The sequence below is a fragment of the Gopherus flavomarginatus genome, chromosome 5 (assembly GCF_025201925.1).
Source record: "Gopherus flavomarginatus isolate rGopFla2 chromosome 5, rGopFla2.mat.asm, whole genome shotgun sequence".
NCBI classification, from domain to species: domain Eukaryota; kingdom Metazoa; phylum Chordata; order Testudines; family Testudinidae; genus Gopherus; species Gopherus flavomarginatus.
This window is the reverse complement of record NC_066621.1, coordinates 117,379,184-117,401,040: the sequence shown is the minus strand read 5'-3', so window position 1 is coordinate 117,401,040 and position 21,857 is coordinate 117,379,184. Positions and strand designations below refer to the sequence as shown.

Here is a 21,857-nt window from a genome sequence, read left to right as displayed (position 1 = left end):
CAGCAACCTGAGTCCAGCTGGTTGACTTGGTTGCTTGCTCCCCTGGCAGCTAGGGGCAGTGTGCATTGCAGAAATAGTAAACAGGCTCTTGAGGCTCCTTGACTCACTATTCCAGAGGCCCCATCACCACCTCTGCTCACCTGCCAGAGCAGCTTTGATGGACTCCAAAAGCAGCTGAACGCAGTGCTCCTCGCAGAGGGATTTTGGGAGCAATGGTAAGTGAGGGCTCCCAGGAGACTGCCCCAAAAGTGCTAGGTCCCTTTCCCTTGCCCCTATGTCCATTACCCTTTCATTCTCTCTGCTCCTGTCCCTGTTCCCCATGCTATTCACAGCAAAAATTGCCCCAGTGGGAATTAAGCAGCTTTTAATTATTAAAACTGAAAACACTGAAGGGCACATTGTGCCCAACAATGAACTAGCCCCTTTATTTCTGCTGTACCACGTGTCCCCTCATTGCTGCCTGTGAGCCACATTTCTCTCTCTGCTGTACTTGTCCCCTCATCACTGCCTATGAGCCGCACATCCCATCATCACAGCTCAGATCTATTTTCCTCATTCTGTGTAATAGGACAGCCAATGCTGCTGGAAATCAGCCCTAGCACACTTCTAACTCAGTAGCTAATGCCACAGGAGAGCCTCCATTATGTGATCCCATTTACATGGCTAGGGCCACCGAAGATGACTCATCACTACGCCTACCATCACTTCATGAGTGATTCCCTGTCACTGTGACCCTGAGAGCAACCCTGGGTCAGAAAGCAAGGGGCTCCCTGGTATCTAGCAGTTAGGGTTAGCTAGCCTGACCACCTCAGTGTGCCCCAACTCACTGTTATAATCTGTAGCTAAAAGGTGTCCAGTCACACTGGAAAACTAATAACTCGAACATTAATATTCTTATGTGACATATGTATAGTCAACCCACAAAGGATCCCACAGATGTGCTGGAATTATAACTATAATGTGTTTAAACCAAACATGTCAGCAGGTGTTGACTAACAGATTTTTTTCCAGGATGCGGTTCCACCTGCTTGAATACATCTCCCATGGAAATTGAGTAAGGTGTGACCAAAGACAAAGAAAAACACAGGTGCACGCCAAGCAAACAAAGCTATCAGCACAGCAAGTGGGGGAAAAGCGATCACTTAATTTCAATGCTGGATGGAGACTGCAGCCCCAGAAGGCCTTCCGTCCACATAAAGCAGGGTCAGTGAACTCTCAGAGAGAGACTTTGCAAAGGTTTATTGTACTATAAAGGAAGGGACAGAGAACTCCTAGTTAACCTTCACTTGAGATGAAAAGAAAAACCAGGATCTTGTATTCTGAGGGGTTCCTGACTAAGAACTAGTTAGCTGTTCCTGCTAGAGGAAGACTGGTGAGGAAACTAGCTTGAACAAAGACCGTAGCTTGTTAAATTAGGTCTTAACTATCATCAGGGGCATACACCCAGGCCCCTCTCCCCCTACTATTCATTTAAAAAAATAAATATTTCTGCAGATCAGTTCACTGACTTTTGTGTTTTCTATCACCGGCACTCACAAACTGAAGTACACATATTTCCTCATAACATGCAGTTATGAGTACATGCAAACTCAGCTGGGTCATACACGTACCCCCTCATACATACATCACACAAGACTATGGATGGGTGCTTCAACCACGAGAGAACCATAACATTAATTACAGGAGCTGAGGGTTTCTCTAAAAGTGAGTACTCTAGTAATTTGCATCATGGCCTGCCTTATATAAGGGAAGAGCACTCTTATGCACTGTAAAGCAAGGGCCACATCCACCTGTGCTTAATAGGTATCCCCAACAAATGTTTGAAAATAAATTATGCTCATTTAATACAGCATGGTATGAAATACCAGCAGCAACGTCTTGGCTTGAATATTCGGGGGAAAAAGGGGACAGACTATTTTGTTTCACATGTAAATTGTTTTCATGCAATCTAACAAGCAAAAATAAGCCAGCTGAGACATCATCTGTCTGTTGCAATTGGAAAAAAGGACCTGAAAAAATTAAAAAGCGTGCAAAAACTAATCAGCATAGAATGGCAATTGAACATATTGGCCATTTTAAATGTGAAAAGTTACATGTGGATTTGATATTAAGCAAAGCAATGTAAGCACAGTACCAAAAAGGGGAAGCTCAGCTTGCCACTTCAGGTACATGATGAATATGCAACTTCAGATAATTGGGGGCTTTTCTTGGAGATTGTTGATTATCTTAATCGCCGAGATCCCTTCATGCAGGAAAGAATGACTTGTATGCAGCAAAATGCCACTTACTTATCAAACCGGTCTCAAAATGACACGTTATCTCCTTTAACTACATTATACAGAATAAGATCAGAAATGAATTATCCACTGCCAGATATTTCAGTGGGAAACTACTCAAAACTCTTGATTTTGCACATAGAGAACAAGTAGCAGTTGCATTTCGACATGTAAGCGATAATGACTGTGAAATTATTGAGGATCATAAATCTGCAAGGTACAGCAAGTACAACAGCTGAAGAACTTTTTCATATTTTAAAGAATACGCTATTAAAATGAACCTGTCTTTTAACAAGTTAGAAGACAGTGCTATGATGAGGCAAAAAATATAAGCGGGCATGCATCAGGGTTACAAACTCTTGTTCAGAAAAAACAAGGGCTGTTTATACATATTGCTATGCAGACTGTTTATATGTAGTCATGGTTGATACTATGAGCTCTAATACCCTTTCAAAGAATTTTATTGGACTTGTTCAGAACCTGTTTACATTCATCCACATCACTCATCGCAGCATCACCTTTAAAAAAAATACAAAAGGACATCATGACACAGACAGAAGGGACTTCAAGTGTCAGTGGCAATGAATGTGGCGGTAGCGAGAGATCTCATCAGGCGCTTCACGAGGCACGCTGGCATTCACACTGCCAAGCTTTGCAGGTCATAAATGCAGTTTTCTAATTTTCAGAAACCTTACTCAATATTCTCCAGAATGCCACCACAGTTAAGTGTGTCAGCAAAGCAAAGGGGCTTATGATATGTAAGCACATGTAAGCACAGCTCGATTTCAAATTCATAATCTGCCTTTTGGTATTTTTGGATGCGTTAAACTGCATGCATTATGCTATCACTTTCCTGCAGTGGGAAAACATTGATTTTGCCTGTGCAGTAGAGAGTTGTTTAAAAGTCTTGCGCAACCTGAGAATGGATGAAAACTTCCATGAATACTTTGTAAAAGCTGAACATTGGGCTACTGAACTGAATCTGCAAATGCCAACTTGCAGGAAAAGGTGACCAGCAAAAACTCTGGATCATTTTTATGGGAGTCATACAGAATGCTACCATTTTTAATCTTTAGAAAAGAAATATAAGTTGGTTTCTTTTCCCCTGCACTTGATGCTGCAATAAGTGAAATGGACAGACGATACAGCAGAAAAATACAGTAATATTCAAAGCTGTGTCCTATCTCACTGCAAAAAAAACTGAAAACTGTTACTATACCAAAAGGAAATGAAGCACATGTGCAACCAAATGAAGAATTTCAGTGCAGAGTTCCTGAAATGCAGTACAATTTATTTGTGCACCACCTTGACCCTATTTTAAATGCTCAGGGATCGGAGAGTGCAGTATCTCTTCCGGAACTTACGAAGGTCTGTAAAGATCATGACCTGGAACTTTTGTATCCTGATGTATTTGACCTATTGGTGCTTTTGGCAACACTACAACTGCAACTTGAGAAAGATGTTTTAGTGCTAAAAAGCGTGTTCTTAGAAGACTTTGCAGCAGTTTGACAGAAGCTCACCTTCAGCAACTGTTAATTCTTGCAGTAGAGACTAACTTATCCAACAGTGTGAACACAGAAGAGGCTTTGGATACATGTATTCAGATGGCTCCATGGTGCATGGATTTTCATTGAAATGGTGAGTGTACTGCTGTTTAGTTTTATGCATATGATGTAGGTGCACATGTTGATATGCTTTAAAGCGTATAATGCATGTGTTTAACGTGCTCCTCCAAAAATAGTCAGATTTAAATTCCTGTGCACGCCCTCGTATATCAGAAAGCATATTCTTACAAAAAACAAAGATAACTCTTTCTATCTTTATCCCTTGTACTTGAACTCACATAAAATCTCTTATTGACTGAATAAACTTGTTTTATTTTTAATCTATACCAACCCAGTGCTTTGATTGAACTGAAGTGATTGTTATCTCTAGTCAAGATAACAAGCTGCTGGTTTTGTCTCTTTGAAGGAGCAATGAACTTTACTTCTGCATGGAAGAGAGGGCTGAACATTTCAGGGAGACAGTTTTGGGGAAAATCAGGATTGGGAGGCTGTTGGGGTCACTCTGCAAACAGTAACTGGGCAGTGGAAGCCAGGCCATGACCTGTAGGCTGCCTGTGGGGGTAAGGGCTGCGAGCCATGGCTGCATTGCATTTAAGGCACCCAGAGGTGCAAGGCAGGAGGTAACAAACCCTAACTGATCAGGTTTGAACCCCAAAATGTCATACCGGCCTAGTCGGACAGGATTTATACACCGTTTCCTACTTTGACTGAGGTTTATATTTCAAGCACTAACAGAATAGTTTTAAGTGATAAGGCTGGGAATAGTTAAAGAAAGACTCATTTTATTAGTTTCTGTTTATTTTGAGCAAGGGAAATAGAGCAAAGGAAGTTTAAAATGAATGACAGTGAAACAACAGCTAAGCTAGGGCCTGCTAAATTGGAAAAGGAGCAAAAATGGGAAGCAGAACGAGAGAGAGATCATAAATACCAAAAACGGGAAGTGGACAGAAGAGCCAAAGAGCAAGAAGCAGCACACTGGCAGGCCCTGGAAGCAGAAGCAGCTGCCCACCAAAGAGTCATGGAGCGGAAAGACAAAGAAGCCTGAGAAAAAGAGGAGGAGAGGCTGTATAACCTGGACATAATGGAAGGACATGCATAGATCTCACAACCCACAGCTACTCTCTCGCCCCAAGGGACACCTAGCTGGGACAAACTGTGGCCCATGTACAGAGAATTGGACTGCATCAAAGAATATTTACCACCTTTCAAAAGATTTGTGAATTGTATAGAGTCCCAGAAGACAAAGTCCCCACCCCCCCCCACGATTGCAAAGCTTGAATGTATTTAATGAAGTATGAATATGAAAAGACTGTATTGCAAAGGTTTCAAATTACCCCTAATGCGTACATGTTGAAATTCAGAAACCTCAGGAAAAGTGCTAATCTGAGTCATGGGGAATATGTTTATAAAACATGTGACCTGAAGAGGAAATGGGCAAAGGAAGAAAAGGCTGACAATTATGACCAATTATTTGATCTCTTTGCTCAAGAACGTTTCCCGAGCACATGCTCTCAGGAGATCAGAGATGTAATCCAGGATAAATCTTGTTTTATGTGTCTCTGTGCAGGAAGTAGCAGATCTGGCTGATTTCTTTGTGCAGGCCAAAGTGTCTACTAGTGTAAGATAAAGAAAGAGGGGCAGAAGCACAGGGTAAAGGGGGAACCCATTTCATCCCTGGGGAAAAGGAGGATAGTTGAGAGCACAGGCACAAGACAACAGTGCAAGAAGGTGTTATCTGTGTGACTCCACTGAGCACATGAGAAATAATTGCTCTAAATCAGTGGTTCTCAGCCAGGAGTGTGTATCCCTGGGGTACATCAACTCCGCTAGACATTTACCTACTTTTACAACAGGCTACATAAAAAGCACTAGCAAAGTCAGTACAAACTACAATTTCATACGAGTTGTTTATACTGCTCTATATACTATACACTGAAATGTCACTACAATATTTATATTCCAATCAATTTATAATTATATGGTAAAAATGAGTAAGTCAGCAGTTTTTCAGTAATAGTGTGCTGTGATACTTTTGTATTCTTATGTCTCATTTTGTAAGGAAGTAGTTTTTAAGTGAGGTGAAACTTGAGGTACACAAGGTACACTTGGGGTGCACAAGACAAAATAGAAAATACTCCTGAAAAGGATACAGTAGTCTGTAAAGATGGAGAGACACTGCCCTAAACTAAAAATATAAATGCTCATCCCATCCAACCCAGTTTAACACACTTTTCATTAACCTAGAGGCGCCTGCAGGGCCCCTGATTACGTTTGTGAGATCTGACCCAGAGGAGGTGGATGTGGAATTTATTAAAGTTGCCACAGTGAATGGCAAAGAATGCATAGGAAGGACGGACACTGATGCCCAGATTTTTCTGGTCATGGAAAGCATGGCCAAAGAAACAGTGATGTTACCTGGCCAGGAAGTAGAACTCCTGGCACTGGGAAGATATAAAATGCCTGTGCCTTTGGTGAAGGTGCATTTGGAGTGGAAAGGTTCAGAGGTATCTTAAAAGTTGGCGTGCTAGGTTGTATTCCAACAGAAATGCTGTTCGGAAATGATGTCTTAACTATGTCTAAGGCAGTTAATATTGTAACCTGTAGTAAAATGAAATATTGTTCTTTAATCCCAGAAGGGAGCTGCAAAGACAGAGAAAATATGGGAGAACACACTTGTGTTCACACCCTATACACTACTGTAATAATCTTTGCATAAGGTATGCCTTATGAGCAGTGTTCTAATTTTTCCCACATGTGCGGAATGAATTTTGTTATGTGCATCAGTATGGAGGTGGTGTGTGACATCTAAGACCAAAATAAACAGAGCTCCTGTAAATTTCCCAACCCCTAATGGTGTGAATGTCACCATGTGCAGGTCTGTGCACCACAGTCACAGCCCCCAGGATTGGATGGATTGCATTTGGAATCCTTCAGGTCAATGTCGAGAGTCTCATTAAAAATGTATCTTCTTACATTCAAAACCACATCTCAGCCTGTCTTTCTGACATCTCCTCAGGGATGTCCAGCTGTCAACCTAAACATGGCCAAAACTGAGTTTGTGATCATTGTTATCACCTTCACTTATTCATTTTCACTGGGCTCGCTCAGGGAGCTGGAGTGCAAGAGAGAGTGAGGGCTCCAGCTGGGGGTGTGGGCTCCAGGCTGAGGGGTTCAGAGTGCAGGAGGGGGCTGGGGGTTCTGGGCTGGGAAGTGAGGGCCCCAGATAGGGGTGCAGGCTCTGGGGTGGGGCTGAGGAGTTTGGGGTTCAGGAGGGTGCTCCAGGCTGAGATAAATGGGTTTGGAGGGCAAGAGGAGGATCAAGGCTGGGGCAGCTCCCGAAAACAGCACCATGTCCAGCCAATGGGAGCTGTAGGGGCAGCCACAGCTCCCATTGGCTGTTGGGGAGGGCCACTGTGCTGAGCCCCTGGCTTGCCCCTATGCATAGGACCCAGAGGGAGGACATGCTGGCTGCTTCCCAGGAGCTGCACAGCACGGGGTTATCAGGGAGCCTGCGCATCCCGCTGCGTGGTGCCACACGGACAGTCAATGGCCTGGTCAGCAGTGCTGACCATAGCCACCAGGATCCCTTTTCAACTGGGTGTTATGGTTGAAAACCAGACACCTGGTCACCTCAGCTAGGGTTGTCGGAGGGGAGGGGGCTACTTTGGGCAGCTGACTGGGGACTGTCTGGTACGGTGGCAGGAAGAGGCTGCCTGTGGGAAAGAGCTGGGAGTTGTTTGGTGAGGTGATAGGAAGAGGCTACCTGAAGCAGCTGGCTGAGGGTGGTGTGGTAAAAAGAGACTGCCTGGAGGTTTGGTGATGCGGTAGGAAGGTGGCTGCAGCAGCTGTTTGGGGGTGTGGTAGGCTAGGTGGGCTGGTGGCATGGAGGTGCCCAAGACAGCTAGCTGGGGTCAAGGCAAGTTTGGCTCCATCAAGACCAGATACGAATGCTCTCTCCCCGCCTCTTGCTTCTATCATCTCCTCCCAACTCTCCCCAACTGCCCTAGTCTAGGAGCCCTCAGGGGAAGCAGGGAGTAGTGACAGAGGAGGCAGCAATGCCTCTAGTGGACAAGAGGAATTGCTGATCAGGTGGGAGCTGTAGAAGAGCTGTGTAGCTCGGACTCATTTATCTCACCAACAGACGTTGGTCCAGTAAAAGACATGCCCTCGCCCACCTTGTGTCTCTTCTGAGTGACATTCCTATGGAGCAGCAGGGACACAATGAGGCTGTGAAATGTGCATTATACTTGGCTGCCCTACCAGGAGAGCAGGGTAGGGCCCTAAACCAGCAGCTGGCCAATAAAGAGCACTGCAAGATCCACTGTTATCAGTGGATCTTGATAGAAGGCACTGAGCAGCAGACAGGATGTGGCACATAAAAAAATTTGAGGTAGCAGGGCCTGATGCATGGCCACAGGATAGCACAGAAGCACTGGCGTCAGAAGCAACCCTGAAGAGCTGGGGGAAGTGGCCAGTAGCTGTCTCAGAGCAAGACTGAGAAAAGGGAAGCACACCCGAAGGAAGGCAGTACAAGCAGTCAGATAATGCTGGTTAGTGCTGGGGAAAGACTAGCTGTAACAGTTGGGTGGGGAGCTGAGCAATCAGTAAATGAGAGAGAGCAGGAAATAAAGTGATAGCAGGAGAAACAAACACACACTGGGCAAGGAGACAGAAATATAGTCTGCTACCCACAGCAGCAATGATGATCCATGTCTCCAACACACAAAGGCTCCCACACTGACTACCAAGTGACACCCACAACACCAGAGGCAGTACTGCCAGTACCATGCATTCAAAAATCATGACAACCCCTTCCCCAAATCATGACCAGCTTAAAAAAGAAAAATCACAAAATTAAAATAAACTGTAAGTAATGTTATTTGCCTTCTGGTCACATTCCCTGTTTTTCCCCATAATCCTGTGGGCTAAAAAACTTACTTTACAAAAAAATAAAATTGAGTCACATGAATCCAGGAACTGGAGCTTTAAGAAAAATACCAAATATCATAAGACTTGTGATAAAATCGTAAGAGTTAGCAACCTTTAAGAGGTGGCAGGAAGCCCAGCCTTGTGAGTCTGAGAGACTAAAATTGCCTTCTTGCCCAAGACGTTTAGACTCAGGGGGCATACCGGGTATCTGATGAACTCTGGAAAGCAAAGATACCTTTGTGCCTTCTTGCTGGACTGCTCTCCTAGGGGCCTGGGCTTTTTCTAACTAAACCACTAAGACTTGTACCTAGGGTATTTCTACACTTTCCTCCCTGCCAGTTCTAGTAAAGATTATTAGGAAGTAGCTAAAGATACAGCACTTGTATATCAAGGAGATAAGTGCCTGCTTAAAAATATAAAGATTCCTCAATTAAAAGATGTGTGTATGTTGGAAACCCAACTAGGGCTTGAGCCTAGAGAGGCTAGTGTTTGGAGTGTACACAGCACTTGTTTTCAAAGTCAGGGTGCACCATAGTGCACAAATATATGAAAGCCCTTAGTTACCACAACCAACATATTTTACTAATGCACTGTTTATCACCCTCAAGTTACTCTGAAACTGCTTTTACCCACATGACAACACACTGATCTCAGGGAGCAGGTCCTAAACATTAGAATGAGGAACTAGGAGTCGGACTTACTAAGTTGTATTCCCAGCTCTGCCACAGGGTTATTATATGACCTTAGACAGTCATTTCCCCTCTCTGTACCTTGGTGTCCCCTGTTAGAATGGGATCAGAATCTTCATCTACTTCACAGGGCTGTAGGGAGGCCTATCAAGTCAAGTACAGGGTGTTGGTGCTTATCTTTAAGGTGCTCAATGGCCTAGGGCCAGCATATCTAAAAGATGCTCCTAAAGTTCTGAGATGAAAACCATGGCCAACAACTCCACTCCTCTGACACAATGGAACTCTCTACAATAAGAGTGAAGCTTGTCTGTGCAGGAGGCAGCTTTGACAGAGGCCAGGCCAAGACTGTGGAATGAACTCCCACAGAAAGTAAGGACCATCACAGACCTCATCACCTTTTGCTTGACATGCAAAGCATGTCTTTGACCTGCCTTCTCTAACAAACACGTTGCAACATTTATTTCAAAAAAACAACCCTAATGAAACAACACTCCGCTGCACACCGTGGGCAGAGGATGAAAGAACAAACCACATAACTGATGTTAGTCAGGTCACTTAACACAGTGTTTCCTAAATGGTGGGCTCTGGGACTAGTGTGGGGAATGGGTTGGCAGGAGAGCAAGCCCGCCCTGCACTCATGCTACAGCAGTGGCTCCTGTCATATGGGGCCAGGCCAGCTTCCTGCTCCAAGCGTTGCCAGAGATGGATTAAAGTTTCAGGGGGGCATGGGCTAGAGCAAGTGGGGGGGGGGCCTCTCCACTCCTTCCGCCTGCGATTCCACCCACGTTCCATCCCTTCCACCTATGGCCCCACCTGTAGCCTCACCCTTTTCCACCCCTTCCCCTACAGCCCCACCCGTTCCATCCACGGTCCCACTCCATTCCACCCCACCCTACCCACTGCAGCACTGCAACCGGTTTGCTCCTTTCTCCCCACCCCTACAGCCCCAAGACCAGAGAAGCTCTGTCCCCCCCCGCAACACACACACCATGCCCCAGCACCACAGCTGGGACTGAGAGCTCCCACAGCCCTGAGGCTGCAGCAGGGAGCAAGAACTCCTCCAGTCCCAGGGCTGCAGCCAGGGTCACCCAGCTCTTCTGCCAGGGCTTCAGGCTTTCGCTCCCAGCAATGGATGTCTGCTGGGGAACCCATTTTTCTGGGGCCCCTGGGCATGAACTCCATTGGCCAATGTGCCACTGTGTGTTGTGACTAGGTACACATTGGCAGCATCAGAGGGCAACTGGGCCAAACCTGAGTGCCCCTGCAGCCCCATATGCCAGGGTACAACGGCGATCACTCAAATTTGGCCCAGCCACCCTTCTCAGGAATTCCATGAATTTGGACCCTAGGTCTGTTGCAAAGAAAAAAAAAAGAAGTGGGTAGACTACCTTAATAAAAGTTTGAGAACTACCGATTAATGCACTACTGAAAGCAGAGTTGGCAATGCAAGGTCTTTGTAGACTTTCAGATTTGTTTGTTGACTATTGCCTCTACGTTCCCACACAATTGCACATAGTCTGCCAAAGGTCACACTTGCTCTGGCAATTCTGGCATTGGTTTCATCATTGCTGTGAACTGCACATGATAGTGTACTGCTGAGATAGGTGAACTTGTCCACTGTCTGAAGGGTTTGGCCAGTCACCTTGATAGTAGGCTCTACATAAGGCTTTCCTGGTACAGGCCAATACATCACTTCTGGCTTCCTGATAATTGTGAGACCAAAGCTGTCACAAGCTGAAGAGAAATAGTCCATACTCCACTGCAGGTCAGACTCAGATTTGGCATTCAGGAAACAGTCATCAGCAAACAGAAGATCACGAACAGTCACTTCCTCTACATTTGTCTTTGCCTGTAGTCTCCTCAAATTGAATTGCTTGCCATTAGTCTGGTATCTGATGCCAATCCTAGTGTCACAGTCATGAAAGGCATCTGTAAGCATGGCAGAAAGCATCATACTGAAAACAGCTGAGGCCAACATGCAGCCCTACTTGACTGCATTGATGACTGGGAATGGTTCAGATGACTCACCGTCGTCCACAATGCGAGAAAGAATGCCATCATGGAATTGCCGAACCATTGCAATGAATTTCTCTGGGCAATCAAGTTTTGCCATGATCTTCCAAAGGCCCTCCCAACTGACTGTATCAAATGCTTTTGTCAGGTCAGTGAAAGTCGTACAGGTTGGAGTTCTGTTCCTGGCATCTCTCCTGAAGTTGACAAGCTAAAAATACCGTATCTATAGTCCTGCATCCTTTCCTGAAGCCATGCTGACTTTCAGGCAGGAGCACTTGTTCAATGCATTGCACAAGGCAATTCAGCAGAATTCTGATGAGAATTTTGCTGGCTACTAACAGTGAGATGCCCCAATAGTAGTTGTATAAACAGAAGGACAACTGACAATCCTACAAGTGGATGATGGATGCATCCTTGTACTCCTGGGATAAAGTTCTTTGTGTCTACATTGATTGGAAAAAATCAGTCAATTTCAGAGTCACGTGTAAGCTTCTGGCCTTTTAGACTTCTGCTGGTATAGCATCTGCTCAATCACTTTCACAGTTTCAGCAATGTCCCTCTGCTATGTACATCGGCCAAACTGGACAGTCTCTACGGAAACGGATAAAGGGACACAAATCAGACATTAGGAATGGCAATATACAAAAACCTGTAGGAGAGCACTTCAACCTCCCTGGCCACACTATAGCAGACCTTAAGGTGGCCATCCTGCAGCAAAAAAACTTCAGGACCAGACTTCAAAGAGAAACTGCTGAGCTTCAGTTCATCTGCAAATTTGACACCATCAGCTCAGGATTGAACAAAGACTGTGAATGGCTTGCCAACTACAGAACCAGTTTCTCCTCTCTTGGTTTTCACACCTCAACTACTAGAACAGGGCCTCATCCTCCCTGATTGAACTGACCTCGTTATCTCTAGCTTGCTTGCTAGCATATATATACCTGCCCCTGGATATTTCTACCACATGCATCTGACAAAGTGGGTATTCACCCACGAAAGCTCATGCTCCAAAACGTCTGTTAGTCTATAAGGTGCCACAGGATTCTTTGCTGCTTTTACAGTTTCAATTGGCATTGGGAGATGAGCAAGAGATGTTGATACTGATCTGGGGCAGTCAATCAATTGCCTCCTCACTAACAGATTATTCTTTATTGAGGATGTGTTTAAAGTGTTCTGCCCACCTTTGCAGTATCTTTTCTTTACCAGTGAGTAGTGTGGTGCCATCAGCTTTCAGTATTGGAGATGTTCCTGATGACCATGGCCTATAGATTGTCCTCAGAGCACCACAGAAGTATTTCATGTCATTCCTGTCTGTGTAGGATTGAATCTCATCTGCCTTATTGCTCAAAATGAGTTTTAGATCTCTCTAAGTTTACGTTGGACAGTCCTCTTGATGTTGTTAGGCTACCTTCTTAGATGTTGAAGTGCATCTCCTAAATAGGCCTTACGGAGCCAAATGTTTCTCATTCAACGTCTCACTACGTCAGTATCATTTTATCAAGCCAAGCTTGATGTTTACATGTGATGGAATCAAAGGTATTGGATGCAGCCAAGTACACAGAATCTCTAAAGGATGCCCAATTTTCATTGTTATTAGAGTTTGCATCAATTGTTACAAGTTGGCTGCGCAGTTCAAGGAAAGCCTGTTTCACATTCTCCTGTTTCAGTTTGGAGGAGACATTAAGATTTTTGGATGCCTTTTTACCTTGTGGTTGCCTACTAGGATGTAGCTGGATATTCAGCTTGGAGACTATAAGCCTGTGATCAGCCCAGCATTCTGCACTTCTCACAGCCTTTGTCACTCAAACATCCTGTCTGTCTCTTCTCCTGATGATAATGTAGCCAATGAGATGCCAGAGGTTGGAGCACAGATGCCTTCAAGATGTCTTGTTACAGGGTCCTCAGATGCTATGGTGAAGAACTCAGTGTAAGAACCTGTATAGAACAGAATAGACGCTTAATTCATTAATGTCTGTGAACGACTCAGTCTCAAATAGAAAGCATGAGAAAAGGGCAGAGTACTTATTTCAAATTCATGTGATTATTTCAATGTATGATATGGTTTTAAAAACCAAATACAAAGCTGTTAATAGTCAGAGTTGATTGTCACCATATTTCTGAGGACATGCAAGATTGCTTAAAGGGCACTATTTGTAATCAAACTAACCAGTAATTACACTATCTTTATGACAAAATTGAAGGCTACAAAGGATCTCCTTGTGCAACCACGTGCCACAAGGGACTAAAATTAGCTCTTAATTGTTGTCACATGCATGTGACAGTTCAGGCCTCTAGCAACAGGGAATGTCAGGGGTTACAGCAACATGTGAGAATGTAGACTGGGAGGATGGCAGAACATGGAATCTGGTGACACGGGAGGAAGGTAGATCAGAAAGTTTTCTTGCGTTTTGACTGACTGAGTGGTTGTGCTGGGCTGCAACTTTGTGACAGTCTAAGGCCTGGTCTACACTACGCATTTATACTGATTTTAGCAGCGTTAAACCGATTTAACGCTGCACTCGTCCAAACAATGAGGCCCTTTATATCGATATAAAGAGCTCTTTAAACTGGTTTCTGTACTCCTCCCTGACGAGAGGAGTAGCGCTGAAATTGGTATTACCAGTTGGATTAGGGTTAGTATGGCCGCAAATCGACGGTATTGGCCTCCGGGTGGTATCGCACAGTGCACCATTGTGACCGCTCTGGACAGCAATTTGCACTTGGAGGCACTGGCCAGGTAGACAGGAAAAGCCCGGCGAACTTTTGAATTTCATTTCCTGTTTGGCCAACGTGGAGAGCTCACCAGCACAGGTGACCACGCAGAGCTCATCAGCACAGGTAACAATGCAGTCTCCTGAGAATCGAAAAAGAGCTCCAGCATGGACCGCACGGGAGGTACTGGATCTGATCGCTATATGGGGAGAGGATTCTGTGCTAACAGAACTCTGTTCCAAAAGACGAAATGAAAAAACATTTGAAAAAATTTCCAAGGCTATGACGGAGAAAGGCCACACCAGGGACTCAGTGCAGTGCAGAGTGAAAGTTAAGGAGCTTAGACAAGCCTACCAGAAAACCAAAGAAGCAAACGGAAGGTCCAGGGCAGGGCCGAAAACATGCCGCTTTTACGCTGAGCTGCATGCAATTCTAGAGGGGGTCCGCCACCACTACCCCACCCCTGTCCATGGATTCCGAGGTGGGGGTGGTAATCTCAGCCATGGTTGAGGATTCTGCGGACGGGGAAGATGAGGAGGAGGAAGAGGACGACGAGCTTGCAGAGAGCACACAGCACTCCATTCTCCCCAACAGCCAGGAGCTTTCTCTCACCCAGACGGAATTACCCTCCCAGCCCTCCCAAGCCAATGGCCCAGACAATGAAGCCATGGAAGCAACCTCTGGTGAGTGTACCTTTGTAAATATAAAACATAGTTTAAAAGCAAGCGTTTTTTAATGATTGATTTGCCCTGAGGACTTGCGATGCATTCGCGGCAAGTACAGTTACTGGAAAAGTTTGTTAACATGTCTGGGGATGGAGCGGAAATCCTTCAGGGACATCTCCATGAAGCTCTCCTGGAGGTACTCCAAAAGCCTTTGCAAGTTTCTGGGCAAGGCAGCCTTATTCCGTCCTCTATGGTAGGACACTTGATCACGCCATGCATGTAGCAAGTAATCCTGTATCATTGCATGACAAAGCCTAGCTGCATATGGTCCCGGTGATTGCTGGCATTCAAGCAACCTCCGTTCTTTATCTCGCTGTTATCCTCAGGAGAGTGATATCGTTCATGGTAACCTGGTTGAAATTCAGGAATTTAATTAAGGGGACAGCGATGGCCATTCCTACTGGCCTGTTGCTTAAAAGAAATCCTTCCTTGCAGGTAGCCAAGCAGGGGGAGGGGAGGGGGGTAATGGTGCTGAGCTTTTTCACGTTTGGCTAGCAGGGATCTTCCCTGCTACCAGCCACACGGTGGGGGAGGGGATGGGAGTGATTAGCAGTGATCTTCCATGATACCAGCCACGCGGTAGGGGGAGGGGTAAAGCGATCATCCCAGAGAATTGGATGGAGGGGGGTGGTTTCTGCTGCTGCATGTTAACAGGAAAGAAGCAGCACTGAACGGGCTTTGCTTCGTATTTGGGAAAGGAGGGCACTGTGTATATGAAGGCTGCAGAAGCCGAAAGATAATGGCTTACCATGGCCGCATGCAAGCTGAATTCTGATGCCTGGACCTGTGTCTGTGAGATCTCTAACACCAGAGCCGCAGGCACTCAATATTAAGATGCAAAATGTGACCTTATAGTGAAATCACATGTGCTATGTAAGGTGAATAGTGTTGTTCACTGTGAAAGAGTATAACCAGTGTTCTGTAAAATTTATCTTTTTAAATACTTCTCTCCCTTTTTTACCTCCCTCATGCAGCTGCAAATTTTTCAAGCCTCCCTACTCCATCCCGAAGGTTATCTCAGATAAGGCGGAGGAAAAAAAAGACGCGAGACGAAATGTTCTCGGAAATCATGGAAGTAACCTGCAATGAAAGAGCTCATCTGAATGAGTGGAAGGACGTGGTATCAAATTATAGGAAAGATGCCAGTGAACGTGAGGACAGGAAGGACCAACGTGAGGATAGGAGGGACGCTCGAGATGAGAGGTGTAGGCAGGAAGATCAGAGGTGGCAGGATGCAACGCTGGGACTGCTGCGTGATCAAACTGACATCTTCCGATGTCTGGTGGAGCTTCAGTAACAGCAGCAGGGTCACAGAGTGCCGCTGCAGCCCCTGTGTAACTACCCTCACCACTCACCATGTTCCATATCTTCCTCACCCAGACGTGTAAGAAAGCATAGGGGAAGGCTTTGTGCACCCGCCCACTCCACCCCCGCGGACAGCCCAACCAAAAGGCTGTCATTACTTTGAAATATTTTTAGTGGCCTTTTCCTTCCCTCCTATCCTCCCCCCAAACCACACCCGGGATACCTTGTCAGTTCTCTCTCTCTTTTTATAATGACTTTTTAATAAAGAATACATGATTTTTAAATGATAGTGACTTTTTATTTCCTTAAGCTGTAATTGAAGAGGGAGGGTGGGTTGCTTACAGGGAATGAGTCAATCAAGCAGGGGGGTTCAATCAAGGGGAAACAAACAACAGTCACACCGTACCCTGGCCCGTGATGAAACTCATTTTCAAAGCTTCTCTGCTGTGCACCGCTTCGTGGAGTGCTCTTCTAATAGCCCTGGTGTCTGGCTGCGTGTAATCAGCAGCCAGGTGATTTGCCTCAGCCTCCCACCCCACCATAAAGGTCTCCTCCTTACTCTCACAGGGATTGTGGAGCACAGAGCAAGCAGCAATAACAATGGGGACATTGGTTTGGCTGAGCTCTGAGCGAGTCAGTAATGTGCACCAGCACGCCTTTAAACAGCCAAATGCACATTCTACCACCATTCTGCACTTGCTCAGCCTGTAGCTGAACAGCTCCTGACTACTGTCCAGGCTGCCTGTGTATGGCTTCATGAGCCACGGCATCAAGGGGTAGGTGGGTCCCCCAGGATAACTACAGGCATTTCAACATCCCCAACTGTTATTTTCTGGTCTGGGACGTAATTCCCTTGCTGCAGCCGGTTAAAGAGAGTGGTGTTCCTGAAGACACGAACATCATGAACCCCTCCTGGCCATCCCATGTGGATGCTGGTGAAACGTCCCTTGTGATCCACCAGTGCTTGCAGCACCACGGAAAAGTACCCCATACGGTTTACATACTGGGTGCCCTGGTGCTCCAGTGCCAAGATAGGGATATGGGTTCCATCTATCACCGCTCCCCCCCTAGTTAGGGAATCCCATCGCAGCAAAGCCATCCACTATGACCTGCATGTTTCCCAGAGTCACCACCTTTCATAGCAGCAGCTTAATGATTGCTTTGGCTACTTGCATCACAGCAGCCCCCACAGTAGATTTTCCCACTCCAAATTGATCCTCGACTGATCGGTAGCTGTCTGGTGTTGCAAGCTTCCAGAGGGCTATTGCCACTTGCTTCTCAACTGCAAGGGCTGCTCTCATCTTGGTATTATGGCGTTTCAGGGCTGGGGAAAGCAAGTCACAAAGTTCCATGAAAGTGCCCTTACACATGCGAAAGTTTTGCAGCCACTGCGAATCGTCCCAAACCTGCAAAACTATGCGGTCCCACCAGTCTGTGCTTGTTTCCCGGGCCCAAATCGGCGTTCAATGGCTAGAACCTGCCCCATTACCAGCAGGATCTCAAAGCGCAGGGGCCCACAGTTTGAGAGAATTCTGTGTCCATGTCCTCATCACTCTCGTCGCCACTCTGCCATAGCCGCCTCCTCCTCGCCTGGCTTTGCAGGTCCTGGTTCAGCATAGACTGCACGAGAATACATGAGGTGTTTATAACATCCATGATTGCAGTCTTGATCTGAGCAGGGTCCACGCTTGCTGTGCTATGGTGTTTGCACAGTTCAGCCAGGAAAAAAGGCACAAAATGGTTGTCTGCTGCTTTCACAGAGGGAGGGGTGAGGCTGTACCCACAACCACCCGCGACAATGTTTTTTGCCCCATCAGGCACTGGGATCTCATCCCAGAATTCCAAGGGGCGGGGGAGACTGCGGGAACTATGGGATGGCTACGGGATAGCTACCCCCAGAGCAATGCTCTGGAAATAGACGCTAGCCTCGGTACATGGACGCACGCTGCCGAATTAATGTGCTTAGTGTGGCAGCGTGCACTCGACTTTATACAATCTGTTTTACAAAACCGGTTTATGTAAAATCGGAATAATCCCGTAATGTAGACATACCCCAAGGCTGAAAGTGTTGTCTCTAGCAATGCAGGATTGGTTATTGTATCCCTATTCCCTTCCATTCCCCAATCTATTTCTCAAGCTTTGTGCACAATTCTTATATTGTGAGTCAGTGGTGAATGACATCAGCTCATCTTCATTAGATTCCTTTGTAGCCTGTGTGGTACAGGTGAGCACAAGATCATTAGGTTACATTTCTTCTTAACTGATCTGCCAAGGCACACGCCTCACCTGTGTAATCACATGATCTTTTTGCTTCTCCTTCCTTACCCCACATCTTCCTCCTATTTGATACATGCACTCATTGCATCACTATTCTTAGGAGGAAGGACTAGGGCTGTTTTCTACACCAAAGTACCTAATCATTTTGATCGTGCTGCAAAATGTAATATGATCGAACTTTTTATTTAAAAATTCCACACATTGTAGCCCAATATATTATAGACTATACTCTTCAGTACAGGCATTGTCTTTATTTTTGTCCTGTACAGTGCTGAGTATGTTGCTAACTTAAAAAAAGTAAATACTATGTTGTGAGAATGTAACACTTCCCCTGAAATAAGGGAAAGGGAAAACAGTCCTTAATAGCTGAAAAATAAGTTGTAGTGAGAATTAAAATGACTCTTAGCGCTGCAGCTGCTTCTCTCTGCCCAGTGTAAATGGCAGCTACCAGAGACTGTGCTCAGAAAGGTTTGTATAAAAGCAGAGTTCTCAGCTAGTCAGACAAGGAGAAAGCAGGGAGCTCTTAGCAAAAAGAAGACCAGATGTCCACCTCTCTGAGGGCAAGTGATGAAAGGGGGGGGGGGGGGAAGCTTGAAATCTCCAGAACTGGAAACAGTAAAGGTCCCATATACTTTAATTAATTTCATCCTTTTGTTTTACTATGACATTCTGTTGATATAATATCCAGATCCCTCTTGGACATCACTTGCTTACAACCCAAGAGAATGATGAATGAGTGGCACTACTGGTGGTGAAGACAACTGGTAATTCTAGAAAATTTGCTCCTTAACTGCTCAGGAACAAGATGACCACCTGAGGGAAAGCCCAGAAGGATGTAGCAGTCCATCTAAAGGTGCCAATCGTAGCAGTGATGGAGAACAAATACGGTGCTATTGGTGTCCTACTAACGAAGTTGGCCCAAACTCTATAGGCAGCAAGTATGATAGAGCTGATGCATGCTAACCAAGACCAAAAGATTCCAAAGAAGGCAGGCACTCTAGAAAGAAGAGAAGAAACCTAGAGCACAGGAGGAAGCTGAGACACATCATAAATAGTAATAGGGGGCAGCAGATGAAAAGACAATGGCACTTCTTAAGAATGAGACCCTGATCTAGACCACATCATGTTTAAGGAGAGGAGCTCTTCATAAGCACCGATATGTCTACTGCACATCTCATTTGTCGCTGGATAATCAGGCTGGTATGCTATTTGACAGAGATCCAACAGGGCATATAGGGCAACTGAAGAATCTGAGCAATACCATATGGCAAAGGCAATAATTCTTTGGCATCTCCTATCAACTCCGCTTCTCTGAAAATCAATATAAAGCAGATAATACCATGAAGTTGTATTGTTCTGCCTTATAAGCAAGAGAGACCTGAAGGGAAGATCAGTGTAGAAACAGCAGATCACACCTTAAATCAGTATATACTCTTCGTCAGGGCCAAAAAGAGAATTGCTGAGGAAGCACAGGGATGACACTTTAGCTAAAGGCTTCATTGTGGCAGAAAAAGGAAAAGAAGTCAGGTTACCAATGAGGCAGCCACAGATGGAATGAGTGGAACCATCCAACAGAGTAAGAGATGTTTAGATTCATGATCACGTTCCTTGTGGCAAGCTAGAAATAAAATCTGCAAAAAAGACCTCTGCTTTCTAACACACTCTGATGCTGCAAAGTTAAATTAGAAAATGACGGTTTTCATTTTCTTAGACGACAATTCATATCAGTACCCTGATTTACCTTTATATTAAATTCACCTTATTTTTGGTGGAAATTTTCACAGTGACATGAAATTTTATTCTTCAGATGAATAATTGCATTGTACAAGTTTCTAGGGGAAACCTGGAGGTTTGGGATGGGACATTTGGGGCTTTACGCTGCCACAAAGGAGCAGAAAATGATTTGGGGTTTTTACACTCAAGACAACTGAGTGTTTTTGGACTGGGGAATAGATTCATCTTTATTAAACTAGGTTCATATCACACCCTCTTTCTATGGGTAGATACAGTATAAACTCTGCAGCTGCAGAATACCCAAGCTGCAGTTCTTAGTTGCGGCAGTTTAGCATATATGGTTCTAGTACCCTTAGAGTTAGAACTTGGCCAGAAATTCTCAGCTACAAGGAACTACTTCCTTATAAAATACAGTAGAATCTCAAAGTTATGAGCACCTTGGAAATAGAGATTGTTTGTAACTGAACAAAATGTTATGGTTAGTCTTTCAAAAGTCTGCAACTGAACATTGACTTAATACACTTGAAACTTTACTATGCAGCAGCACTGTCCATGAATCGCAGTTAACTCATGTGATTAACTCCAAAAAATTAACTGTGATTAATTGTAGTTTTAATCACAGTGTTAAACAACAGAATACCAACTGAAATTTGTTAAGTATTTTGGATATTTTCCTACATTTTCATATATATATTGTATTCTGTGTTGTAACTGAAATCAAATACTTTCACTGTAAAAATGAAACAAATGAAATAGTATTTTTCAACTTACCTCAAGTAAGTACTGTCCTGCAATCAGTTGTGAAAGTGCAACTTACAAATATAGATTTTTTTTGTATTACATAACTGCACTCAAAACCAAAACAATGTAAAACTTTAGGGCCTACAAATCCATTCAGTCATGCTTCGGCCACCATTCCAGAGGACATGCTTCCATTCTGATGACACTCATTAAAAAAAAAGTTTTAATTAAATTTGTGACTGAACTCCTTGTGGGAAAATTGTATGTCCCCTGCTGTTTTACCCGCATTCTGCCATATATTTCACGTTATAGCAGTCTCAGATAATGACGCAACGTTGTTCATTTTCGGAACACTTTCACTGCAGATTTCACAAGACACAAAGAAAGTACCAATGTGAGATTTCTAAAGATAGCTACAGCACTCAACCCAAGGTTTAAGAATCTGAAGTGTCTTCCAAAAATCTGAGGGACTAGGTGTAAAGAATGCCTTCAGATGTCTTAAAAGAGTAACACTAATGCAGAAACTACAGAATCCAAACCCCCAAAAAAGGAAGTCTGCTGATGGCATCTGACTCAGATAATGAAAATGAACATGTGTCCGTCTGCACTGCTTTGGACTGTTATCAAGCAGAACCTGTCATCAGCATGAACACAAGTACCCTGGAATGGTAGTTGAAGCATGAAGGGACATATGAATCTTTAGTGCATCTGACACATACAATCTCGAAACACCAGGTACAAAGTGCCATGAGAACACCTGTTCTCACTTTCAGCTGACTTAAACAAGAAGCAGGCAGCATCATCTTCTGCAAATGTAAACAAACTTGTTTGTCTGAGCAATTGGCTGAACAAGAAGCAGGACTGAGTGGACTTGCAGGCTCTAAAATTTTA

The 21,857-nt window shown here is 44.7% G+C and overlaps 1 long non-coding RNA gene across 1 annotated transcript; it reads right to left on the bottom strand.

The window, feature by feature from the left end:
* Window positions 1-2,721: 2,721 nt before the first annotated feature.
* Window positions 2,722-10,885, bottom strand: LOC127052278 (uncharacterized). Its single transcript, XR_007774713.1, has 2 exons — window positions 6,876-10,885; window positions 2,722-6,670 (listed from the first exon to the last, which is right to left on the bottom strand). It is a non-coding gene; the product is annotated as an uncharacterized LOC127052278 (long non-coding RNA).
* Between the last annotated feature and the right edge of the window lie 10,972 nt (window positions 10,886-21,857).